This window comes from Pristiophorus japonicus, chromosome 6 (genome assembly GCF_044704955.1).
Source record: "Pristiophorus japonicus isolate sPriJap1 chromosome 6, sPriJap1.hap1, whole genome shotgun sequence".
NCBI classification, from domain to species: Eukaryota; Metazoa; Chordata; class Chondrichthyes; family Pristiophoridae; genus Pristiophorus; species Pristiophorus japonicus.
Window position 1 is genome coordinate 126087448 of NC_091982.1, and position 26713 is coordinate 126114160.

Sequence of the window (26713 nt, forward strand, 5' to 3'; positions counted from 1 at the left end):
GGGACAGGGAGAGGGAGGGAGGGACAGTGAGAGAGAGGGACAGAGGGAGAGGGAGAGAGGGACAGAGGGAGAGAGGGACAGGGGGAGAGGGAGGGACAGGGAGGGAGAGGGAGGGACAGGGAGAGAGAGGGAGGGACAGGGAGAGAGGGAGGGAGAGAGCGGGACAGGGAGAGAAACACCAACACAGGGAGCGGGAAATCAGAGCCCACAAATGTAACAGACTTCAGGAGGACATAGAACAGAAAGACTTGCATTTCTATAGCGCCTTTCACAACCACCGGACGTCTCAAAGCACTTTACAGACAATTCAGTAATTTTGGAGTGTAGTCACTCTTGTAATGTGTGAACCGCGGCGGCCAATTTTCGCATAAACAATGTGATAATGACCAGATAAACTTTTTGTTGTGTTGATTGAGGGATAAATATTGCCCAGGACACAGAGGATAACTCCTCTACCTTGTAAAAATCCATATAGACTACATTGAATGCAGTACCCTCATCAATCCTCTTTGCTACCTCCTCGAAATATTCAGTGAGTTTAGTCAGCCATGACCTACCCTTAATAAATCCATGCTGGCTGCCCTTGGTTAATCTGTGCCTTTCTAAATGATTAATACTGTCCCTCAGAATTTTTCTTAATTATTTGCCCACCGCCGATGACCTGGAATGCACTGCTTGAAAGGGCGGTGGAAGTAGATTCAATAATTACATTCAAAAGGAAACTGAATAAATACTTGAGAAGGGTAGGTTTTCAGGGATGGCTTCATTCTGTGCTCTAACATGTCATGAATCTATTAAAGAGAGAGACAGAGACACAGGGCAAAAGGAGCAAACAAAATTGGAAATACAGAGAAGGAGGAGAGACAGACACAAAAAGCAGAGAGTAACAAAATCTCCCCGCCCCCTCGAAGATGCTGACTCCCCTCCCCTCCCCCCAAAGGTGCTGACTCTTTTCCCCCTCCCCCCCGCCCCCAGAAGGTGCTGACTCTCTTCCACCACCCCCCCACCGAAGGTGCTGACTCTCCCCCTTCACCCCTTCCCCCCCCGCCCCCCCCTGTATTGCAGCAGCAGGTTATTGGATGAGCTGAAGCTTACAGAGAGTTGAGGTTGAGAGGCCGGCCAGTTGGAATAGTCATGTCTGGAGATAACAAAAGCGTGGATGTGGACTCCTGCTGCAGGTGGGCTGAGGCAGGGCGGACACGAGGGATATCACAGAGCTGGGAATAGGCGGTCTTTGTGATTAAGAGGGTATGCGGTCAGGATCTCAGATCAGGATGAGATAGGATAGAGAGAAGATGAAGCAGAAAATGAGGGCGTATGACAGATGTCCGGTTGAGAATATGTGAGAACCAGGCTGAATATAGAAAGTTCGGAGGGGAAGTGAAACAAGAAATAAGAGGAGCAAAGAGAGAGTGTGAGAATAGAATGGCATCTAACATAAAAGGAATCCAAAAGTCTTCTAAAGGCAGATAAAGAGTAAACGGGTAGTGTTATGTTGTTAATACTCTTCTGACTGACTCCACGAGGTCTAGTATTGTACTTGAGCTGTTGTGGCCTTCGTCCCATTTATTGTAACTCCAGAGTGAGGCACAAGCATGGTGGGCAGCCTTTTATACTGGGCCCTGCACACCTATGCAGGTGCCCCTCAGGTCTCCCACCGCAATGCCCTCTGGTGGCACACCTTATGTGACTATACAGTTAGTATACATGGTCTACATACATGACATCACTTCCCCCCAAGTCTTTAATGCAAATTGACGGTGACCTGGGCTTTGCTCTTCCTGGTTGACCATTGGAGGGTCGCTTCTAGTTTGGGTGAGTTGGTAGTGAGATTTGTTGCCAGTGGAGGTCCCACTGATTTCTGGTTGTGAGTCCATGACGAATGCATTCTCTCCCCGCCACACAGAGATCATGCTAATGGCCCATTACATGCAAGCTGCATTCACGTTCATCCCATGGGTTTTATATTTACATCTTGGTACATTTTGTTGTGTATCTGTAAAGCATGCACTCCCATGTTCTGCCACCAGAGAGTGCATCCCCTGAAGTCCCAAGGGATCCCACCATCCCTTTGGAACACTGTATATAAGCCAGCCCCTAAGGCCTGTTCCTCACTCTGGAGTGTCTTAATAAAGACTGAGGTCACTGCTACTTTAACCTCCCTGTGTGCAGTCTCATCTATGTTAGGAACACAATACATTTGTTGGGTGGATTACAGTTGTGTTTCTTTTTGTGTGGTACATTTACATGATCAGTACAGGTATCTCAGTACAGGTACACAAGGACAGTCTAGTTCCAGCACGGCCGGATGTGATCCGGGTCGTCTGGTGGTGGTGCAGCGCCCCATGCTAGTGGGTCTGTGGGCGAGGTGAGCTCATTTTGCTCGAGTTGCAGGAGCTCAGGACTCTTGCCGTTACTCCTGGTGTCAGGCAGGCCCAAAGACAGCTGATGAGTCTGTGACCTCCCTGTCCTTTTCGTTTACACAGTGTCACTGCTGCTCCCTGGGAAGCAGTCTGAGCGAGTGAGCGTTTCGTCTAAGCGACGGTGGGGCTGCCTCGTCTTGTCTAGCAGTTCGCAGGGGACAGCTGACCCACTTTCCTTGAGGGCACCGTTGTGAGCACTCTCTAGTTTGGGCTACTGGCTGGTCCATGTCCTGTTCGGAGCCGTTGTGGGTGACCCTTCGCTCTTGGGCATTGCCGTGGTGACGAGTGGGTTTGTGGCCTTTTCCACCCGGGTGGTGGGCGACCGTAGCCAACTGCGAGCATAGGCGCAGTTTACTGTTTCTGGCCCGTTGCGGTTCATGCCATCGGGTGCCTGCAATGTTAAACCCATCTGAGGCAGGGTATTGCTACCGGTGCCTCTACTCTGCAGCTTGTCTACTTCTGTCAGCTGTGGGGACACTTTAAGATACATTGTTCTGGTCCCGGGATGCAGGTTACAGCATTGGGTAACCCGCTGGACCTGTATGCGACCGTTAGGTGTTCGCCCGCTACATTGGCTGGTTGCAATTTGCACCCAACATCGCTCAACAATATTTTTTCCCCATTTCAGCTGGACTTCTACATTGGTTACCAATTTCAAGCAGTTCATTCAAAAATGGCGGGTTGCTGGCCTCCTTTAAAATGGCCTTACTACTTTTACCCCAATCGTCTTCCTTGAGTGGAACCACGTGTCGTTGCTCCATTAGCGCTGCACCTCATGGCTTGGACGCCATCTTTTCCCTGTCCATGATGTCGACTGCCGCAATCTTCTTTCCCAAGGATTCTGCCACTGAAGCTGGGAAGGCGCCCTCGGATCCAATCTTCCTCCCCAGGAATCCTGCCACTGAAACCGGGAAGGTGCGTTCAGGTCATCTCAGCCGGATCATCGCCACGCAGTCGTGATGAGCGGCCTGTGCCTCAGGGGCTGCGTGGATCTGCTCTCTGGTGTCTGGTCCAACCGAAGGTGGGGGCTTGCTCTATCTCTGAGCATGGGGGACATCGACCGCTGGAGGGGTGAAGTCTTCCCTGTTCCAATGAATCTTCCCCATCCATCTTCTTCCAAGTAGCATTGGTCCATCACCTGAAACAATCCACAATGGTAAATTGTGCACTGCACCATCATGGGATACACTTACATCCGCACTACCAACAACTGCTATCAGTTCCTTGGTGTAGGTTCATAGCTTTGCCTGAACCGGGACCAGCTTGGGTCGTTCAGCTTGATGGTTCCATAGCCTCTCAAAGGCTTCCTGACTCATTACTGACTGACTCGCCCCCGTGTCCACTTCCATGAAGACTGGAACACCATTTATCTCGACTTCCATTATCACTGGAGGACAATCTGTGGTGCAGGTATATACTCCATACACTTCGTCCTGGGACTGAGCTGCCTCTCTAGCCATCTCCTCGTAATCCGCGCTGGATTCACAGCCATCTGCTGACTCTTCTTCCACGTGGTGAGTCACAGCTCTTTTGCACATTCGCTGCAGTCCTTTGTGCTGCAGCCTTTGCACACACAGTCTCTGAACCGACACTGATGAGCCCTGTGATTACCTCTGCAACGTCAGCATGGTGCTACTCAACTTACGTTTGCACCCCTCGGTGGACTCTGAGTTAAAGGACTCGGGGGCCTGTACGCTCTGCCCTGGGCAGATTCACGTTCAACAGTTCTGCCTGTGAAAGACGCCATTCTATTTACAGTACTTGCCGGGTTTGAGTCCTGAGAGTGAGTCATCATCTGCTTGAAGCTGCAGCATGAGGTCATGAACGCCTGGCTGATGCTGATGGCCTTCTGCAGAGTGACGGTGGTTTCGGCAGACAGTAGCCTGTGAAGAAGGGCCTCATGACCGATGCTAATTACAAGACGTCCCACAACACATCAGCGAGGGATGCACTGAATTCACACGGTCCTGCCAGCCTCCTGAGGTCGGCAGTGTACTTCATGATTTCCTGGCCCTCGGGGCGGCAGTGTGTATAAAATCGATACCTGGCCGTGAGGATGCTCTCCTTCGGTTTGAGTTGGTCCCGAATTAGCACTTTCAGCTCCTCGTATGACTTGGTCGTTGTTTTCTCTGGTGCAAACAAGTCCCTGACGAGGCCGTAGACCGCGGGTCCACAACTGGTCAACAGGATAGCTCTGTGTTGATCTGCCAGCGTGGCCGGATCATCGCCTACCAGATCATTTGCTACGAAATATTGGTCGAGCCGCTCCGTAAAGGCTTCCCAATCTTCACCCTCTGAGAACTTTCCTAATGCACCAACGTTAGTCATTTTTGCGTGAAAGTTTGTAATCTTGTCGCCAGTTGTCATGTTTTTAATAACCTTATGAATGACTCCACGAGGTCTAGTAATGTACTTGAGCTGTTGTGACCTTAGTCCCATTTATTGTAACTCCAGAGTGAGGCACAAGCATAGTGGGCAGCCTTTTATACTGGGCCCTGCACATCTGTGCGGTGCCCCTCAGGTCTCCCACCGCAGTGCCCTCTGGTGGCTCACGTTACGTGACTATACAGTTAGTATACATGGTCTACATACATGACATCACTTCCCCCCAAGTCTTTAATGCAAATTGACGGTGACCTGGGCTTTGCTCTTCCTGGTTGACCATTGGAGGGTCGCTTCTAGTTTGGGTGAGTTGGTAGTGAGATTTGTTGCCAGTGGAGGTCCCAGTGATTTCTGGTTGTGAGTCCATGACGAATGCATTCTCTCCCCGCCACACAGAGATCATGCTAATGGCCCATTACATGCAAGCTGCATTCACGTTCATCCCATGGGTTTTATATTTACATCTTGGTACATTTTGTTGTGTATCTGTAAAGCATGCACTCCCATGTTCTGCCACCAGAGAGTGCATCCCCTGAAGTCCCAAGGGATCCCACCATCCCTTTGGAACACTGTATATAAGCCAGCCCCTAAGGCCTGTTCCTCACTCTGGAGTGTCTTAATAAAGACTGAGGTCACTGCTACTTTAACCTCCCTGTGTGCAGTCTCATCTATGTTAGGAACACAATACATTTGTTGGGTGGATTACAGTTGTGTTTCTTTTTGTGTGGTACATTTACATGATCAGTACAGGTATCTCAGTACAGGTACACAAGGACAGTCTAGTTCCAGCACGGCCGGATGTGATCCGGGTCGTCTGGTGGTGGTGCAGCGCCCCATGCTAGTGGGTCTGTGGGCGAGGTGAGCTCATTTTGCTCGAGTTGCAGGAGCTCAGGACTCTTGCCGTTACTCCTGGTGTCAGGCAGGCCCAAAGACAGCTGATGAGTCTGTGACCTCCCTGTCCTTTTCGTTTACACAGTGTCACTGCTGCTCCCTGGGAAGCAGTCTGAGCGAGTGAGCGTTTCGTCTAAGCGACGGTGGGGCTGCCTCGTCTTGTCTAGCAGTTCGCAGGGGACAGCTGACCCACTTTCCTTGAGGGCACCATTGTGAGCACTCTCTAGTTTGGGCTACTGGCTGGTCCATGTCCTGTTCGGAGCCGTTGTGGGTGACCCTTCGCTCTTGGGCATTGCCGTGGTGACGAGTGGGTTTGTGGCCTTTTCCACCCGGGTGGTGGGCGACCGTAGCCAACTGCGAGCATAGGCGCAGTTTACTGTTTCTGGCCCGTTGCGGTTCATGCCATCGGGTGCCTGCAATGTTAAACCCATCTGAGGCAGGGTATTGCTACCGGTGCCTCTACTCTGCAGCTTGTCTACTTCTGTCAGCTGTGGGGACACTTTAAGATACATTGTTCTGGTCCCGGGATGCAGGTTACAGCATTGGGTAACCCGCTGGACCTGTATGCGACCGTTAGGTGTTCGCCCGCTACATTGGCTGGTTGCAATTTGCACCCAACATCGCTCAACAATATTTTTTCCCCGTTACAGCTGGACTTCTACATTGGTTACCAATTTCAAGCAGTTCATTCAAAAATGGCGGGTTGCTGGCCTCCTTTAAAATGGCCTTACTACTTTTACCCCAATCGTCTTCCTTGAGTGGAACCACGTGTCGTTGCTCCATTAGCGCTGCACCTCATGGCTTGGACGCCATCTTTTCCCTGTCCATGATGTCGACTGCCGCAATCTTCTTTCCCAAGGATTCTGCCACTGAAGCTGGGAAGGCGCCCTCGGATCCAATCTTCCTCCCCAGGAATCCTGCCACTGAAACCGGGAAGGTGCGTTCAGGTCATCTCAGCCGGATCATCGCCACGCAGTCGTGATGAGCGGCCTGTGCCTCAGGGGCTGCGTGGATCTGCTCTCTGGTGTCTGGTCCAACCGAAGGTGGGGGCTTGCTCTATCTCTGAGCATGGGGGACATCGACCGCTGGAGGGGTGAAGTCTTCCCTGTTCCAATGAATCTTCCCCATCCATCTTCTTCCAAGTAGCATTGGTCCATCACCTGAAACAATCCACAATGGTAAATTGTGCACTGCACCATCATGGGATACACTTACATCCGCACTACCAACAACTGCTATCAGTTCCTTGGTGTAGGTTCACAGCTTTGCCTGAACCGGGACCAGCTTGGGTCATTCAGCTTGATGGTTCCATAACCTCGCAAAGGCTTCCTGACTCATTACTGACTGACTCGGCCCCGTGTCCACTTCCATGAAGACTGGAACACCATTTATCTCGACTTCCATTATCACTGGAGGACAATCTGTGGTGCAGGTATATACTCCATACACTTCGTCCTGGGACTGAGCTGCCTCTCTAGCCATCTCCTCGTAATCCACGCTGGATTCACAGCCATCTGCTGACTCTTCTTCCACGTGGTGAGTCACAGCTCTTTTGCACATTCGCTGCAGTCCTTTGTGCTGCAGCCTTTGCACACACAGTCTCTGAACCGACACTGATGAGCCCTGTGATTACCTCTGCAACGTCAGCATGGTGCTACTCAACTTACGTTTGCACCCCTCGGTGGACTCTGAGTTAAAGGACTCGGGGGCCTGTACGCTCTGCCCTGGGCAGATTCACGTTCAACAGTTCTGCCTGTGAAAGGCGCCATTCTATTTACAGTACTTGCCGGGTTTGAGTCCTGAGAGTGAGTCATCATCTGCTTGAAGCTGCAGCATGAGGTCATGAACGCCTGGTTGATGCTGATGGCCTTCTGCAGAGTGACGGTGGTTTCGGCAGACAGTAGCCTGTGAAGAAGGGCCTCATGACCGATGCTAATTACAAGACGTCCCACAACACATCAGCGAGGGATGCGCTGAATTCACACGGTCCTGCCAGCCTCCTGAGGTCGGCAGCGTACTTCATGATTTCCTGGCCCTCGGGGCGGTGGTGTGTATAAAATCGATACCTGGCCGTGAGGATGCTCTCCTTCGGTTTGAGTTGGTCCCGAATTAGCACTTTCAGCTCCTCGTATGACTTGGTCGTTGTTTTCTCTGGTGCAAACAAGTCCCTGACGAGGCCGTAAACCGCGGGCCCACAACTGGTCAACAGGATAGCTCTGTGTTGATCTGCCAGCGTGGCCGGATCATCGCCTACCAGATCATTTGCTACGAAATATTGGTCGAGCCGCTCCGTAAAGGCTTCCCAATCTTCACCCTCTGAGAACTTTTCTAATGCACCAACGTTAGTCATTTTTGCGTGAAAGTTTGTAATCTTGTTGCCAGTTGTCATGTTTTTAATAACCTTATGAATGACTCCACGAGGTCTAGTAATGTACTTGAGCTGTTGTGACCTTAGTCCCATTTATTGTAACTCCAGAGTGAGGCACAAGCATAGTGGGCAGCCTTTTATACTGGGCCCTGCACATCTGTGCAGGTGACCCTCAGGTCTCCCACCGCAGTGCCCTCTGGTGGCTCACGTTACGTGACTATACAGTTAGTATACATGGTGTACATACATGACAGGTTGTAAGAGGGATGAGGCCGATTGGGACCAAAAAGGAGACCTGCACATGGAGGCAGAGGGCATGGATGAGGCACGAAATGAGGACTTTGCATCTGTCTTCACCAAGGAAGATGATGCTGCCATAGACAAAGTGATGGAGGAAGTAGAGGAGATACTGGATGGGATAAAAATTGATTAAGCTGAGGTACTAGAAAGGCTGGCTGTACTTGAAGTAGATAAGTCTCCAGGACCGGATGGGATGTATCCTAGGTTGCTGAGGGAAGTAAAGGTGGAAATCGCGGAGTTACTGGCCATAATCTTCCAATTCTCCTTAGATACGGCGGCGATGCCAGAGGATTGGAGAAATGCAAATGTTACACCCTTGTTCAAAAAAGGGTGTAAGGATAAACCCAGCAGCTACAGGTCAATCAGTTTAACCTCGGTAGTGGGGAAGCTTTTAGAAACAGTGATCAGAGACAAAATTAACAGTCATTTGGATCGGTGTGGATTAACTAAGGAAAGCCAGCACGGATTTGTTAAAGGCAAATCATGTTTAACCAACTTGATCAAATTTTTTGACGAAGTAGAAGTATAAGAGTAAGGAAGTCTTGCTACAATTGTACAGGGCCTTGGTGAGATCACACCTGGGGTACTGTGCACAGTTTGGGTCTCCGTATCTAAGGAAGGGTATACTTGCCTTGGAGGTGGTACAACAAAGGGTCACCAGATTGATTCCTGGGATGAGAGGGCTGTCCTATGAGGAGAGATTGTTAGAATGGCTCTATCGTCTCTGGAGTTTAGAAGAATGAGAGGTGATCTCATTGAAACATACAAGATTCTGAAGGGGATTGACAGGGTAGAGATGAGAGGATGTTTCCCCCGGGCTGGAGTGTCTAGAACCAGGGGTCACAGTCTCAGGATAAGGGGTAGACCATTTAGGACTGAGGTAAGGAGGAATTGCTTCACTGAGGGTTGTGAATCTTTGGAATTATCTGCCCCAGAGAGCTGTGGATGCTGAGTTTTTGTTCCTCCGTAACATCTCCCGTTTCCGCCCTGCCTCAGCTCATCTGCTGCTGAAACCCTCATCTGTGCCTCTAGACTTGACGACTCCAATGCACTCCTGGCTGCCCTCCCACATTCGACCCTATGTAAACCTGAGGGCTTCCAAAACTCGGCCACTTGTGCCCTAACTCGCACCAAGTCCCGCTCACCCATCACCTCTGTGCTGACCTACATTGGCTCTCGATTTCAAAATTCTCATCCTTGTTTACAAATCCCTCCATGGCCTCACCCCTCCCTATCTCTGTAATCTACTCCAGCCCCACAACCCCCCGAGATGTCTGCACTCCTCTAATTCTGCCCTCCTGAGCATCCCTGATTATAATGACTCCACCATCGATGGCCGTGCCTTCTGTTGCCTGGGTCCCAAGCTCTGGAACTCCCTCCCTAAACCCTCTGCCTCTGTAACTCTCTTTCCTCCTTCAAGACGCTCCTTAAAACCTCCCTCTTTTACCAATCTTTTGGTCATCTGCCCTAATTTCTTCTTCTGTGGCTCGCTGTCAAATTTATTTGTTTTGTCTTAAAACACTCCTGTGAAGTGCCTTGGGACGTTTTACAACATTAAAGGCGCTATATAAATACAAGTTGGTGGTGTTGTTGTTTTTATATATTCAAGGCTGAGATCGATAGATTTTTGGAGTCTAGGGGAAATCAAGGGATATGGAGATCGGGCGGGAAAGTGGAGTTGAGGTCGATGATCAGCCAGATCTGATATTGAATGGCGGAGCAGGCTCAAAGGGCCATATGGCCTACTCCTGCTCCTAATTCTTAGGTTCTTATGTTTCTTATGTAACAGAGAGGGTTGATGAGGGCAGTGTGGTTGGTGTGGTGTACATGTATTTCCAAAAGACATTTGATAAAGTGCCACATAATAGACTTGCAGCAAAGTTGAAGCCCATGGAATAAAAGGGACAGGGGCAGCATGGATACAAAATGGGCTCGGTGACAGGAAACAGAGAGTAATGGTGAACGGTTGTTTTTCGGACTGGAGGAAGGTATACAGTGGTGTTCCCCACTGGGACCACTGCTTTTCTTGTATATATTAATGACTTGGACTGGGGTGTACAGGGCACAATTTCAAAATCTGCAGATGACACAAAACTTGGAAGTGTAGGGAACAGTGAGGAGGATAGTGATAGTCTTCAAGAGGACACGTGGCAGATGAAATTTAATGCAGAAATGTGCGAAGTGATAAATTTTGGAAGAAAGAATGAGAAGAGGGCAATATAAACTAAAGGGTCCAATCCTAAAGGAGGTGCATGAACAGAGGGACCTGGAGGTATCGGGGCACATTGACGGTGGCAGGGCAGGTTGAGAAAGTGGTTAAAAAGGGTTACAAGCTCCTGGGCTTCATAAATAGAGGTATAGAGTATAAAAGCAAGGAAGTTCTGATGAACCTTTATAAAACACTGCTGCGGCCTCAACTGGAGTATTGTGTCCAATTCTGGGCACCGCACTTTAGGAAGGATGTGAAGGCCTTAGAGAGGGTGCAGAAAAGATTTACGAGAATGGTTCCAGGGAAGAGGGACTTCAGTTACGTGGAGAGACTGGAGAAGCTGAGGATGTTCTCCTTGGAGCAGAGAAGGTTGAGAGGAGATTTGATCGAGGTGTTCAAAATCAAAGGGGTCTGGACAGAGTAGATAGAGAGAAACTGTTCCCATTGGTGGAAGGGTCAAGAACCAGAGGACACAGATTTAAGGTGATTGACAGAAGAACCAAAGGTGACATGAGGGAAAACGTTTTTACGCAGCGAGTGGTTAGGATCTGGAATGCACGGCCTGAGAGGGTGGTGGAGGCAGACTCAATCACGGCTTTCAAAAGGGAATTGGATAAGTACCTGAAGGAAAAGAAATGTGCAGGGGTACGGGGGAAAGGGCGGGGGAGTGGGACTGGGCTGAGGTGCTCCTGCAGAGAGCCGGCACGGGCTCGACGGGTCGAGTGGACTCCTTCCATGCGGTAACTGTTCTCTGATTCTGTGGTAATTGAGGAAATGCCAGGCACGATCTTCCTTTCTAAACCCATACTCACCATTTCTTATTACGTCCCCACTGTAAAGGATCTGCTCCTGAGAAGTGCTTCCACCATTTTGCCCGTTGTGTTAACAACAGATAAATAACCCTGTGGCTGAGGGGCGAGAGTGCTGCCTCTGAGCCATGGCGTACACCGCCACACAGACAGGCGGTACACAGATACCGGGTACAGGGTAGAGTTTTTCACATCAAACAGAAGGGGGAAGCAAGGGGCTGTGTAATTAAAAAAATAATTTTAAATAAAAACTGCCCTGTGATCGAAATGAGGAACTCATTTGGTCGTTCGTGGCAACAGGGTGGAGCTAACAGTGTCTCAGAGAAATTGAACTCGTTAAGAGAGAGAGAGAGAGAGAGACGCAGAAACCGATCTTGGTGGCTGTGCATGGGAAGTTTGTTGGTAAGTGAAGGGCTAAGGAGCAAGGATTCATTCTGGATCTGGGCTGTGTGCAATAATCTGTGAACTGCATTGCTCAGTGGGTGTTTCATAAATGAAGTTTTGTAAGTGGTTCATTTTCCTGTTAAGTTTAGATTTGGGGAACTGCAGAGCTGTAAATGTATGTGATATTTGTTTCTGCAGGACAGTCGCGTTGAGTGAATGGTGGGGAGAAGGTCATTGTGTTTCTGCTGGTCGTACCTGCTGGCCATTTTCCCGTGTATACACGATGCACCAAATGTTTCTTTCTCAGTCTGCGACACTGCCCTGTGCTCTCCAGCCCCAGCTCGCCCTCAGTACCACAGTCAGGCTGACACAGTCTGCGGTGTAGGAAGCGTCGAATGTGTCTAACTTCACGCTGCGCCAAAGGTGTGATTCTTTCAAAACCACCAGCAAATGTGCAAAATAAAACCCAAGGAAGTATTTCATTCTTGTTCACACTTGGACCGGGGGCAGCCCGCCTTTAAAGCCGTAACCCCACTCATTTTGGTCACCTTTCCACTGCAGTTTACCAAGATCTTCGGGATAGAAAGTTAAACTTATTTTTAGTACCAATCTAAAAACTTACTGTAATGGTCACCCCACCAGAAAGAAATCTCAAAGTGCCAGTACTGAGGCAGCACTGCACTGTCGGAGGTGCCATCTTTCGGCTGAGACATTAAACCGAGGCCCCGTCTGCCTTCTTAGGTCGACGTAAAATATTCCACAGCACTATGTCATAAGAACATAAGAATCAGGAGCAGGAGTAGGCCATACGGCCCCTCGAGCCTGCTCCACCATTCAATAAGATCATGGCTGATCTTCGACCTCAACTGCACTTTGCTCCCCTATCCCCATACCCATTGATTCCCTTAGAATCCAATAATCTATCGATCTCAGCCTTGAATATACTCAATGACTGAGCACCCACAACTCTCTGGGGTAAAGAATTTCAAAGATTCACAACCCTCCGAGTGAAGGAATTTTGAAGACAAGCAGGGGAGTTCTCCCCGATGTCCTGGCTAATATTTTTCCCTCAACCAACAAAAAGATTACCTGGCCATTATCACATTGCTGTTTGAGGGAGCTTGCTGTGTGCAAATACATTACTACAACAACAACTTGTATTTATGTAGTGCCTTTGACGTAGTAAAATGTCCCAACGCGCTTCACAGGTGTATTATAAGACATAAAAATTGACATTGTGCCACATAAGGAGAAATTAGGCCAGGTGACCAAAATCTTGGTCAAAAAAGTAGATTTTAAGGGATGGCTTAAAGGAGGAGAGATAGATAGAGAGGCGGAGAGGTTTAGGGAAGGAGTTCCAGAGCTTGGGGCCCAGGCAACAGAAGGCATGGCCAACGATGGTTGAACGATTATAATCATTATATAGCTGATTAAAAAGGAAGAGAGTAGCTAAAGTAAATGTTGGTCCCTTAGAGAATGAGACAGGGGAATTAATAATGGGGAACAGGGAAATGGCAGAGACTTTGAACAAATATTTTGTATTGGCCTTCATGGTAGAAGGCATGAAAAACATCCCAATAGTGGATAATCAAGGGGCTATAGGGTAGGGGGAACTTAAAACAATCACTATCACAAGAGATAAAGTACTAGGCAAACTATCCTCATCATAGGCAGTCCCTCGGAATCGAGGAAGACTTGCTTCCACTCTTAAAATGAGTCCTTCAGTGGCTGAACAGTTCAATACGAGAACCACAGTCCCTGTCACAGGTGGGACTGATAGTCATTGAGGATGGGACAGGTTTGCCGCACACTCTTTCCGTTGCCTGCAAACTAATGGGACTAAAGGTGGACAAGTCCCCTGGACCTGATGGCCTACATCCTAGGATCTTAAAAGAAGTGGCTGCAGAGATAGTGGATGCATTGGTTGTAATTCGCTAGATTCTGGAAAGGTCCCAGCGGATTGGAAAACCGCAAATGTAACACCCCAATTCAAGAAAGGAGGGAGACAGAAAGCAGGAAACTATAGACCAGATAGCCTACCATCTGTGGTTGAGAAAATGCTGGAGTCCATTATTAAAGAAGCAGTAGCAGGACATTTAGAAAATCATAATAAAATCAGGCAGAGTCAGCAAGGTTTTATGAAAAGGAAATCATGTTTGACAAATTTATTAGAGTTCTTTGAGGATGCAACGAGCAGAGTGGATAAAGGGGAACCAGTAGATGTGGTGTATTTGGATTTCAAGAAAACATTCGATAAGGTGCCACATAAAAGGTTACTGCACAAGATAAAAGTTCACGGGGTTGGGGGTAATATATTAGCATGGATAGAGGATTGGCTAGCTAACAGAAAACAGAGTCGGGATAAATGGATCATTTTCCGGTTGGCAAACTGTAACTTGCAGGGTGCCGCAGGGATCGGTGCTGGGGCCGCAACTATTTACAATCTATATTAATGACTTGGATGAGACCGAGTGTAATGTAGCCAAGTTTGATGATAATATAGAGATGGGTCGGAAAGCAAATTGTGAGGAGGACACAAAAAATCTGCAAAGGGATATAGACAGGCTACGTGAGTGGGGAAACATTTGGCAGTTGGAATATAATGTGGGAAAATTTGAGGTTATCCACTTTGATAGGAAGAAAATAAAATAATATTATTTAAATGGAGAGTGACTACAGAATGCTGTGGTACAGAGGGATCTGGGGGTCCTCGTACAGGAAACACAAAAAGTTAGTATGCAGGTACAGCAAGTAATCAGGAAGGCAAATGGAATTTATTGCAAGGGGAATGGAGTATAAAAGCAGGGCAGTCCTGCAACAACTGTACAGGGTATTGGTGAGGCCACACCTGGAGTACTGCGTACAGGTTTGGTCTCTGTATTTAAGGAAGGATATAGTTGCATTGGAGACAGTTCAGAGAAAGTTCACTAGGTTGATTCCGGAGATGAGGGGGTTGTATTATGAGGAAAGGTTGAGTAGGTTGGGCCGATACTCGTTGGAGTTCAGAAGAATGAGAGGTGATCTTATTGAAACGTATAAGATTATGAGGGGGCTCGACAAGGTGGATGCAGTGAGGATGTTTCCCCTCGTGGCGGAATCTAGAACTAGGGGGCATAGTTTCAGAATAAAGGGGCCGCCCATTTAAAACGGAGATGAGGAGGAATTTCTTCTCTCAGTGGGTTGTAAATCATTGTCATTCTCTACCCAGAGAGCTGTGGAGGCTGGGTCACTGAATATGGCCCTGAAATCCAGGTCCTCTGCTTTCTGTGGGCGAATGACAGAAAAGATAAAAAAAGATGCGCACCGACCTGTTCCTGCTGTGCCCATGCGAGTTCCCGGTCCTGAGGCCTCCCCTGACTGCGCATCGCAGCACGTGCACGTCGGGACATGCACAGGGCTGGAGCTGCAGTCACATGGCTCTGGACAGCCAATCCAGGTACAGTATTTTCTCATTCATAATAATGGGAACTCTGTAAGTTGGACTTCCCATTATTATGATTGAGAAACCTCCCCAAACACACAAAACAATATTAAAAAATAGAAAAAATACACCACATATTTAAGATTAATTTAAATTAAAGTTAATAAATGTATTATAAAAAATATATATTTTTCCGATTTTTAAAATATTTTTTAAATTATGGTTTAAAATAAACTTACCTTAGTGGGCAGGATTTTTAACATTAAAATGTGTTTTTAAAATTTTATTTTACTATGTTTTTGTGTATTTTAAAACTCTTACACCTGTAAAAGTAGACTATGTGCCTGCTTTTATCAGGCGCAAGAGTTTTCAGGACATCCGCTGGGCAAGATATGGGTAAATCCCGCAGTATTTCCCATGCTAATGTCCTGGCTGTGGGGAATCGGAGGATCTGTCGAGCCAGAGCTTGACAGATCGGAAAAGCCGGTTTTCATGCGCATTGTGTGCTGAAAACCGGCTTTTCCAATGTCTTCCCGGGTCCATACACACCCCGTACACACTCCGTATGAACCTGGGGAGGCCGGGATTTTTCCCCCTATATTTAAGGTGGAGATAGACAGATGTTTGAACGATGAGGGAGTCAGAGGTTATCGGGAGTGGGCAGGGAAGTGGAGCTGAGCCCAGGATCAGTTCATCCATGATCTTATTGATCTTATTGAATGGCGGAGCAGGCTCAAGGGGCCAAATGGCCGACTCCTGCTCCTGTTTCTTATGTTCTTATGTTCTTTGACCAAGCATCTTCCCTAATGTGGCTCGGTGTCAAAGTTTGTTTGATAATGCCCCTGTGAAGTGCCTTGGGATATTTTGCCACATTAAAGGCACTATATAAATGCAAGGTGTTATTGTTATATGGAATGATATAAAATTTACAGCACAGGATCAGGACGCTTGGCCCCATGCCGGTGTTAATGGCCCACATGAGCCTCCTCCCACCATACTTCATCGAACCCTATCTTTTGTTGACTCCAGTTACTGTTCAAAGGGCTGGATTCTCGGGTCCTGTCTGCCTCTGTTTTTGCCCCGGAGGGGCGGCACTGCCAGTGGTGAGCTCTCCCGAGCGGGCGGCCAGCTCTCAGCGCCCCGCCGGGGTTTTCGGGGCCGGTGTCGGGGACACGGAGCATTACCGCCTGGGAGCGGCGAGCCGGTGTGTAACGCGCTAGGTGCCCCCCGCCCGATACGTAGGCCCCGCAGCGCCCCCTGCTGGGACCGCCTGGGAAAGCGGGCGGTCCGACCTATACCGGGCGCAGTGAGGTCAGTAATGTCCACCTCGGGGAAGGGTGGTTGGGTTTTATTTTATTGTTTTGTGATTTATGTTGTGGTGGCATGGGCTGTGTATTGGGAATATGTTCGGTGTTTTATTTCAGGTTTTTCTCCCCAGGCCTCTCTCAGGTCACTCCCAGACCGGCTGTTTAGCTCGGGATTGTCCCATGCTCAGCCGGCCTAGCGCCCCGAGAGCGTCTCTCATAGCGCCCCACCCCACACTCAGGGCCAAGCCCATACTTGGGGCCCCGCCCCACACTCAGGCCCCCGCCCCTCACTCTGACCCCGCCCCACACACAGGCCCGACTCACACTTAGGGCCCCGCCCCACACTCAGAGCCCCACCCACAGTCAGGGCCCAGCCCCGCTCCAGGGCCCCGTCCCACACTCGGGGCCGGGCCCCGCCCACCCTCAGGGCCCCACACTCGGGGCCCCGCCCCACACTTGGGGGCCCAGCTAACTGAGGCGCAAACTGTTCCCGGACGCAAACTTTACTGTCCCACCGCCATTACCGCCCCAAAATCAGCAAAGCCGATAATCCAGCCCTAAAAATCTGTCCCTTTTAAACCGAGTATCAGAGATTTTCAGCTCCTGTGCTGATACTGGAGCAGTCTACTCTAATATCATTTCCCTCCTCTCGCCCCATATCTTTTCATATTGCTTTACCATTATCCATTTCGCTTTTAATTATGATAAAATCTCTGCCTCAGTAGCCCTTTGTGACATACTCCAGTAACCCTCAGTATTAAAACATTCCTTCTCACTTCCCCCTTCATTCTCCCATTACTTGCAAAGCTAGGTGGGACAGTGAGCTGTGAGGAGAACACACAGTGTCTGCAAAGGGATATAGATAGACTAAGTGAGTGGGCAGTAAGATGGCAGATGGGGATAATGAGGGTAAATGTGAGGTTATTCACTTTGGAAGGAAGAATAGAAAAACAGAATATTTTTTAAAAGGAGAGAAATGTTTAAATGTTGGTGTTCAGAGATTTGGGTGTTCTCATACAGGAAACACAGAAAGCAAGCATGCAGGTACAGCAAGCAACAAGGAAGGCCAATGGCATGTTGTCCTTTATTGCAGGGGGGGGGTTGGAGTTTAAGAGTAAGGAAGTCTTGCTACATCTGTACAGGGCCTTGGTGAGACCACACCTGGAGTACTGCACAGTTTGGGTGTCCGTATCTAAGGAAGGATATACTTGCCTTGGAGGCGGTGCAATGGGGGGTCACCAGATTAATCCCTGGGATGAGAGGGCTGTCTTATGATGAGAGATTGTGTAGAATGGGCCGATACTCTCTGGAGTTTAGAAGAATGAGAGGTGATCTCATTGAAACATGCAAGATTCTGAGGGGGGTTGACAGGGTAGATGCTGAGAGGTTGTTTCCCCGGGCTGGAGAGTCTAGACCCAGGGGTCAAAGTCTCAGGATAAGGGGTCGGCCATTTAGGTCAAAGATAAGGAGGAATTTATTCTCTCAGAGGGTGGTGAATCTTTGGAATTCTCTGCCCCAGAGGGCTGTGGAGGCTCAGTCTCTGAATATATTCAAGGCTGAGATCGATAGATTTTTGGAGTCTAGGGGAATCAAGGGATATGGGGATCGGGCGGGAAAGTGGAGTTGAGGTCGATGATCAGCCATGATCTTATTGAATGTTGGAGCAGGCTCGAGGGGCCGTAGGGCCTACTCCTGCATCTTATTTTTATGTTCTTATGACCCTCAATCTGTGCCTCTTGTTACCGATTCACCAAGCATAAGAACATAAGAAATAGGGGCAGGAGTTGGCCATTCGGCCCCTCGAGCCTGCTCCGCCATTCAATCAGATCATGGCTGATCCTCTACCTCAACTCCACTTTCCTGAACTATCTCCATATCCCTTGATTCCCTTAATATCCAAAAATCTATCAATCTCTGTCTTGAATATAGTCAAAGACTGAGCCTCCACAGCCCTCTGGGGCAGAGAATTCCAAAGATTCACCACCCTCTGAGTGAAGAAGTTTCTCCTCATCTCAGTCCTAAATGGCCGACCCCTTATTCTGAGACTGTGACCCCTGGTTCTAGACTCCCCAGCCCGGGGGAAACATCCTCCCTGCATCTACCCTGTCAAGCCCTGTCAGAATTTTTTATGTTTCAATGAGATCACCTCTCATTCTTTTAAACTCTAGAGAAAATAGGCCTAGTCTGTTCAATCTCTCCTCACTGGACAATCCCCCCATCCCAAGAATCAGTCTGGTGAACCTTCGTTGCACTCCCTCTATGGCAAGTATATCCTTCGTTAGGTAAGGAGACCAAAACTGTACACAGTACTCCAGGTGTGGTCTTTTTCTAAATATTCGTTCCTGGGATGTGGACGTCGTTGGCAAGGCCGGTGGTGGTGAGCCGCCTTCTTGAACCACTGCAGTCCGTGTGGTGAAGGTGCTCCCACAGTGCTGTTAGGGAGGGAGTTCCAGGATTGTGACCCAGCGACGATGAAGGAACGGAGAAATATTTCCAAGTCAGGATGGTGTGACTTGGAGGGGAACGTGGAGATGGTGGTGTTCCCATGCGCCTGCTGCCCTTGTCCTTCTAAGCGTTAGAGGTCGTGGGTTTGGGAGGTGCTGCCGAAGAAGCCTTGGCGACTTGCTGCAGTGCATCTTGGTGCGCCGGTGGTGGAGGGAGTGAATGTTGAAGGTGGTGGATGGGGTGCCAATCAAGTGGGCTGCTTTGTCCTGGATGGTGTCGAGCTTCTTGAGTGTTGTTGGAGCTGCACCCATCCAGGCAAGTGGAGAGTATTCCATCACACTCCTGACTTGTGCCTTGTAGATGGTGGAAAGACTTTGGGGAGTCAGGAGGTGAGACACTCGCCACAGAATACCCAGCCTCTGACCCGCTCTTGTAGCCACAGTATTTATGTGGCTGGTCCAGTTAAGTTTCTGGTCAATGGTGAACCCCAGGATGTTGATGGTGGGGGATTCGGCGATGGTAATACCGTTAAATATCAAGGGGCGGTGGTAAGACTCTCGGTTGTCTCGGATGTCTCGGAACGGGTGCAGGACATTCTGAAACGGGAGGGAGAACAGCCAGTTGTCGTGGTGCACATTGGTACCAACGACATAGGTAAAAAAAGGGATGAGGTCCTACGAGACGAATTTAAGGAGCTAGGAGCTAAATTAAAAAGTAGGACCTCAAAAGTAGTAATCTCGGGATTGCTACCAGTGCCACGTGCTAGTCAGAGTAGGAATCACAGGATAGCGCAGATGAATACGTGGCTTGAGCAGTGGTGCAGCAGGGAGGGATTCAAATTCCTGGGGCATTGGAACCGGTTCTGGGGGAGGTGGGACCAGTACAAACCGGATGGTCTGCACCTGGGCAGGACCGGAACCAATGTCCTCGGGGGAGTGTTTGCTAGTGCTGTTGAGGAGGAGTTAAACTAATATGGCAGGGGGATGGGAACCAATGCAGGGAGACAGGTAAACAAAATGGAGACAGAAGCAAAAGACAGAAAGGAGATGAGTAAAAGTGGAGGGCAGAGAAACCCAAGGCAAAAAACAAAAAGGGCCAATGTACAGCAAAATTCTAAAGGGTCAAAGTGTAATAAAAAGGCAAGCCTGAAAGCTTGGTGCCTCAATGTGAGGAGTATTCGGAACCCAGGAGAGGGCTCTGAGATAGTTAGAGTGGGTGAGAGCTCAGAAGAACAGGACCCCAAGAAAGAATGCAAAATGCAGGAGGCAACAGAGCAGAGTAACACTGGGGTAAGTGTAAACCACAAGGTGATAGGAAGGGACAATATGTATGAATATAAAGGGGCTGCAGGAGGGGTCAAAACTAAAAATCATGGTTTAAAAACTAGTATTAAAACACTCTACCTAAACGCACGCAGCATTCGAAATAAAGTAAATGAGTTGACGGCACAAATCATTACAAATGGGTATGATTTGGTGGCCATTACAGAAACGTGGTTGCAGGATGGCCAAGACTGGGAATTAAACATACAGGGGTATCTGACAATTCGGAAAGATAGACAAGAAGGGAAAGGAGGTGGGGTAGCTCTGTTAATAAAGGATGATATCAGGGCAGTTGTGAGAGATGATATTGGCTCTAATGAACAAAATGTTGAATTATTGTGGGTGGAGATTAGAGATAGTAAGGGGGAAAAAGTCACTGGTGGACGTAGTTTATAGATCCCCAAATAATAACTTCACAGTGGGGTGGACAATAATCAAGGGAATAATGGAGGCATGTGAAAAAGGAATGGCAGTAGTCATGGGGGATTTTAACCTACATATCGATTGGTCAAATCAAATCGCACGGGGTAGCCTGGAGGAGGAATTCATAGAATGCATACGGGATTGTTTCTTAGAACAGTATGTTACAGAACCTACAAGGGAGCAAGCTATCTTAGATCTGGTCCTGTGTAATGAGACAGGAATAATAAACGATCTCCTTGTAAAAGATCCTCTCGGAATGAGTGATCACAGTATGGTTGAATTTGTAATACAGATTGAGGGTGAGGAAGTAGTATCTCAAATGAGCATACTATGCTTAAACAAAGGGGACTACAGTGGGATGAGGGCAGAGTTGGCTAAAGTAGACTGGAAACACAGACTAAACGGTGGCACAATTGAGGAACAGTGGAGGACTTTTAAGGAGCCCTTTCATTGTGCTCAACAAAAATATATTCCAGTGAAAAAGAAGGGCGGTAAGAGAAGGGATAACCAGCCGTGGATAACCAAGGAAATAAAGGAGAGTATCAAATTAAAAACCAATGCGTATAAGGTGGCCAAGGTTAGTGGGAAACTAGAAGATTGGGAAAATTTTAAATGACAGCAAAGAATGACTAAGAAAGCAATAAAGAAAGGAAAGATAGATTACGAAAGTAAACTTACGCAAAACATAAAAACAGATAGTAAAAGCTTTTACCAATATCTAAAACGAAAGAGAGTTATTAAAGTAAATGTTGGTCCCTTAGAAGATGAGAAGGGGAATTTAATAATGGGAAATGTGGAAATGGCTGAGACCGTAAACAATTATTTTGCTTCGGTCTTCACAGTGGAAGACACAAAAACCATGCCAAAAATTGCTGGTCACGGGAATGTGGGAAGGGAGGACCTTGAGACAATCACTATCACTAGGGAGGTAGTGCTGGACAGGCAAATGGGACTCAAGGTAGACAAGTCCCCTGGTCCTGATGAAATGCATCCCAGGGTATTAAAAGAGATGGCGGAAGTTATAGCAGATGCATTCGTTATAATCTACCAAAATTCTCTGGACTCTGGGGAGGTACCAGCGGATTGGAAAGCAGCTAATGTAACGCCTCTGTTTAAAAAAGGCAGACAAAAGGCAGGTAACTATAGGCCAGTTAGTTTAACATCTGAAGTGGGGAAAATGCTTGAAGCTATCATTAAGGAAGAAATAGCGGGACATCTAGATAGGAATAATGCAATCAAGCAGATGCAACATGGATTCATGAAGGGGAAATCATGTTTAACTAATTTACTGGAATTCTTTGAGGATATAACGAGCATGGTGGATAGAGGTGTACCGATGGATGTGGTGTATTTAGATTTCCAAAAGGCATTCGATAAGGTGCCACACAAAAGGTTACTGCAGAAGATAAAGGTACGCGGAGTCAGAGGAAATGTATTAGCATGGATAGAGAATTGGCTGGCGAACTGAAAGCAGAGAGTCGGGATAAATGGGTCCTTTTCGGGTTGGAAATCGGTGGTTAGTGGTGTGCCACAGGGATCGGTGCTGGGACCACAACTGTTTACAATATACATAGATGACCTGGAAGAGGGGACAGAGTGTAGTGTAACAAAATTTGCAGATGACACAAAGATTAGTGGGAAAGCGGGTTGTGTAGAGGACACAGAGAGGCTGCAAAGAGATTTAGATAGGTCAAGCGAATGGGCTAATGTTTGGCAGATGGAATACAATGTCGGAAAATGTGAGGTCATCCACCTTGGGGAAAAAAACAGTTAAACGGAATATTATTTGAATGGGGAGAAATTACAACATGCTGTGGTGCAGAGGGACCTGGGGGTCCTTGTGCATGAACTCTTTTTGGAAAATTACAGTGACCCAGATGTGATTTGAACACGCAACCTTCTGATCTGGAGTCAGACGCGCTACCGTTGCGCCATGAATCCCAAAAAGTTAGTTTGCAGGTGCAGCAGGTAATCAGGAAGGCGAATGGAATGTTGGCCTTCATTGCGAGAGGGATGGAGTACAAAAGCAGGGAGGTCCTGCTGCAACTGTACAGGGTATTGGTGAGGCCGCACCTGGAGTACTGCGTGCAGTTTTGGTCACCTTACTTAAGGAAGAATATACTGGCTTTGGAGAGGGTACAGAGACGATTCACTAGGCTGATTCCGGAGATGAGAGGGTTACCTTATGATGATAGATTGAGTAGACTGGGTCTTTACTCGTTGGAGTTCAGAAGGATGAGGGGTGATCTTATAGAAACATTTAAAATAATGAAAGGGATAGACAAGATAGAGGCAGAGAGATTGTTTCCACTGATCGGGGAGACTAGAACTAGGGGGCACAGCCTCAAAATACGGGAGAGCCAATTTAAAACGGAGTTGAGAAGGAATTTCTTCTCCCAGAGGGTTGTGAATCTGTGGAATTCTCTGCCCAAGGAAGCAGTTGAGGCTGGCTCATTGAATGTATTCAAATCACAGATAGATAGATTTTTAACCAATAAGGGAATTAAGGGTTATGGGGAGCGGGCAGGTAAGTGGAGCTGAGTCCACGGCCAGATCAGCCATGATCTTTTTGAATGGCGGAGCAGGCTCGAGGGGCTAGATGGCCTACTCCTGTTCCTAATTCTTATGTTCTTGTGTTCTTGGAAATAGTCATTGCCTGGCCCTTGTGTGGTGCAAATGTTCAAGGCTTATCAGCCCAAGCCTGAATGTTGTCCAGGTCTTGCTGAATGTGGGCAGGGACTGCTTCATTATCTGAGGAGTTGTGAACGGCACTGAACACTGTGCAGTCATCAGTGAGCACCAAGGCCCTAATAACAGTAAGACTTTACCCATACTCCAATCCTTTTGTAATAAAGGCTAACATGCCAGTTACAGGTAGAGTGTCCAAAATACACAAATACTGAGGCCATTCTGGATTTCGGGTATTTCCGGATTTTTATTTTTTAATTCATTTTCGGTGATTTAGTTGGTAAGGGCTTTATGAATTTTTATTTTTTGGAATTTTGTTTGAGCACAACTCACAGCGGTAATTGGTTTTAAAAAATGTCCGGATTTTGGAACATTTTCTGGATTCCGGACGACCACTCCACCTCAACCTATACTTTCCTAATTGCTTGCTGTACCTGCATGTTAACTTTCAGGGATTCGTGTACAAGGACACCCAGCGGGAACAATCGTTCAGGACTTAGCTTCTCAAAACATTTTCTCATTTTTGCAAGCCTCTTTCTAGTCAGCAGGTTACCTGATACCAGTTAAACTCTGAGCTCCCAGGTTGTCAGAGTTTTTCTATTTTATTACATTTAATAAACAGTGAAAGTGAAATGTATCGGTTCATTCTCAACGCTGTTCCTGGTGGGCAATGTGAACTCTCTATATTCACGTACCTGGAATATCAGCAAAGGCCGACCCTAATCCCTTTTCTGGGATCAGATCCAAAACAGTCCACATCTTCCAAACAGCCCTGAATATAGAACAAAAACAAGAAATTAAAAGATTTACTTTGATATAGAGCCTTTCATTGGATATATTCAAGAGGGAGTTAGATATGACCCTTACGGCTAAAGGGATCAAGGGGTATGGAGAGAAAGCAGGAAAGGGGTACTGAAGTGAATGATCAGCCATGATCTTATCGAATGGTGGTGCAGGCTCGAAGGACCGGATGGCCTACTCCTGCTCCTATTTTCTATGTTTCTATGTTTCAATCCTCAGGATATCTCAAAGTGCTTCACAGCCAATGAATTACTCCCTTCACCCACCATTGGCAACTGTGCCTTCATCCGCCAAGGATTCACACCAAGGAATTCACTCCCTGAACTTCTCCAGCTCGCTCTCTCTCTCCTCCTTTTAAGACCCTCCTCAAAACCCAGCTATTTGGCCAAGCTTTTGGTCAGCCCTCCAAATATCTCCTTTTGTTGCGACGTGTCCATTTTTCTGATGACACCTCAGTGAAGCACCTTGGGAAATGTTTACAAATTAACGGCACGGGATGTATGCCAGTTGTTGGTCTGCTGAAATGCAGTCACTGTAGTCATGCAGGAAAACAGTAACCAATTGGAGCACAGCAACCTTCTCGTATCTTCCCATATCCCTTTATCCTCCTCTTTCCCTCAACTAGCCTGTTCTTAAATATTAACATGGCCTCTGCTTCAATCACTGACTCTGAGACTATTCACAGCCTCAACACTCTGTGTTAAAAAAAACTTCTCCTTTAATCATTTAATCTAATATCGATGTCCCCTCATTCTAGACCCTCAACTCACTGCAAACTGCCTGTTTCTACCTACTGTGGCCCATCCCGTCATCACTTTATACACCTCGATTAAATTATCCTCTAATCTCATCTGTTTTAGCAAAAACAACCCCAATTTTTCCAGCCCTTTCCATGTATTTGTACTTCCTGACACCACACAGCATCCTGGTGAATTTCTGCTGTTCCCTCATTCTTATCTCAACCTCCTTCCGATAGTGTGCAGCCCAAAACTCCACACAGCACTCCAACTGTGGTCCGACTGAGGTTCATACAGTATTGCCAACTCTTGGGATTTGCGATTTACGAGGTAAGTAAAGGGTCACTTGCAATGGAATGCCAAAATCTCTGGATTTCTTGTGGCCCTTTAGTGACCGAAAAATGAGCCTATAAGCCTATGATATGTGAACAGAGGCAATGCCACTGAAAGTGATGGGGCATATGGGCTTGTAATTTGTGCTGCCCTTGGGAACTGCTTCATTGGTCAGCATTGACAGACCCTCAATCTGCAGAGTATAACACTGTAAAGTGTTAATAATGTTTCAGGGACTGTGAGCATTTGCAGGATTCCCTGCTGGGATGTAGGGACAGAGGACAGGAGTAGGCCTTTCAGCTCCTTGAGCCTGTTCCGCTATTCAATGAGATCATGGCTGATCTGCGACCTAACTCCATTGGCTAATATCCCTGAATCCCTTTGGTTAACAAAAATCTATCAATCTCCAATTTGCAATTAACAATTGATCTAGCAACAACTGCTATTTGTTCCAAACTTTGACTATCCTCACAGTGCTCCAAGTGTGGCCTAACCAGGGCTTTGTACACCTGCAGCATAACTTCTACCCCCTTGTACTCTAGTCCTCCAGATATAAAGGCCAGCATCCCATTAGCCTCTTTGATTATTTTCTGTACCTGTTGATGATATTTTAACAATCGATGTACCTGGAGCCCCAGGTCTCTTTGGGCCTCCAGTGTGTTTAGCCTTTCACCATTTAGAAAGGACCCTGTTCTTTCCTGTTTAGGCAATAAGTGGATGACCTCACATTTGCCTACATTGAAATCCATTTGCTACAGTTTTGCCCGTTGGCGTAATCTATCAATAACCCTTTGTAACTTTGTTTTCATCTACAATGCTTACAATGCCGCCTATCTTTGTGTCATCAGCAAATTTGGATATATGACTTGCTAACCCATCATCTCAGTCGTTAATAAATATGGTGAATAGTTGAGGCCCCAACACAGGTCCACGCAGGTTATTGTTTCGTTTTTATCATAAAAGGAAAAGATTTGCATTTATATATGACCTCAGAATGTCCCAAAGCCTTTTACAGCCAATGAAGTATTCTGAATGGGTATGTTCAGAATAATGAAGGGTTTGATAGTTTCAGAAACTGTTTCCAGGGGCAGGGGGTTCAGTAACCAGGACACAGATATAAAATAATCGGCAAAAGGGCCCGAGAGATATTGTGGAGGATATTTTTACACGCTGCATTGTTGTGACCTGAAATGCGCTGAGCTGCCTGATAGGGTGGTGGAAACAGAGTCAAACGGGAATTGGATACATACTTGAAAAGGAAAAAAAATGACAGTGCTATGGGGAAAGAGCAGGATTAATTGGGCAGTCTTCAAAGAGCGGGCACAGACATGGGTATGATGGGCTGAATGGCCTCCTACTGTGCGGCATAATTCCAGGATTCTAAGGAGTGTAGTCACGGTTGCAATGTAAGAAATACAGCAGAAAGTTTGCACACAGCAAGCTCCCACACACAGCAATGTGATAATGTGC

The 26713-nt window shown here is 47.5% G+C and overlaps 1 protein-coding gene across 1 annotated transcript in view; it reads left to right on the top strand.

Annotated features, from left to right (window-relative positions):
- The first annotated feature begins 11708 nt into the window (after positions 1-11708).
- The window catches only part of btk (Bruton agammaglobulinemia tyrosine kinase), a 246947-nt gene continuing 231942 nt past the window's right edge, over positions 11709-26713 (top strand). The window contains exon 1 of the mRNA XM_070882169.1: positions 11709-11784. The gene's annotated coding sequence lies outside the window, so the exon portion shown is untranslated. The remainder of the gene's footprint in view (positions 11785-26713) is intronic.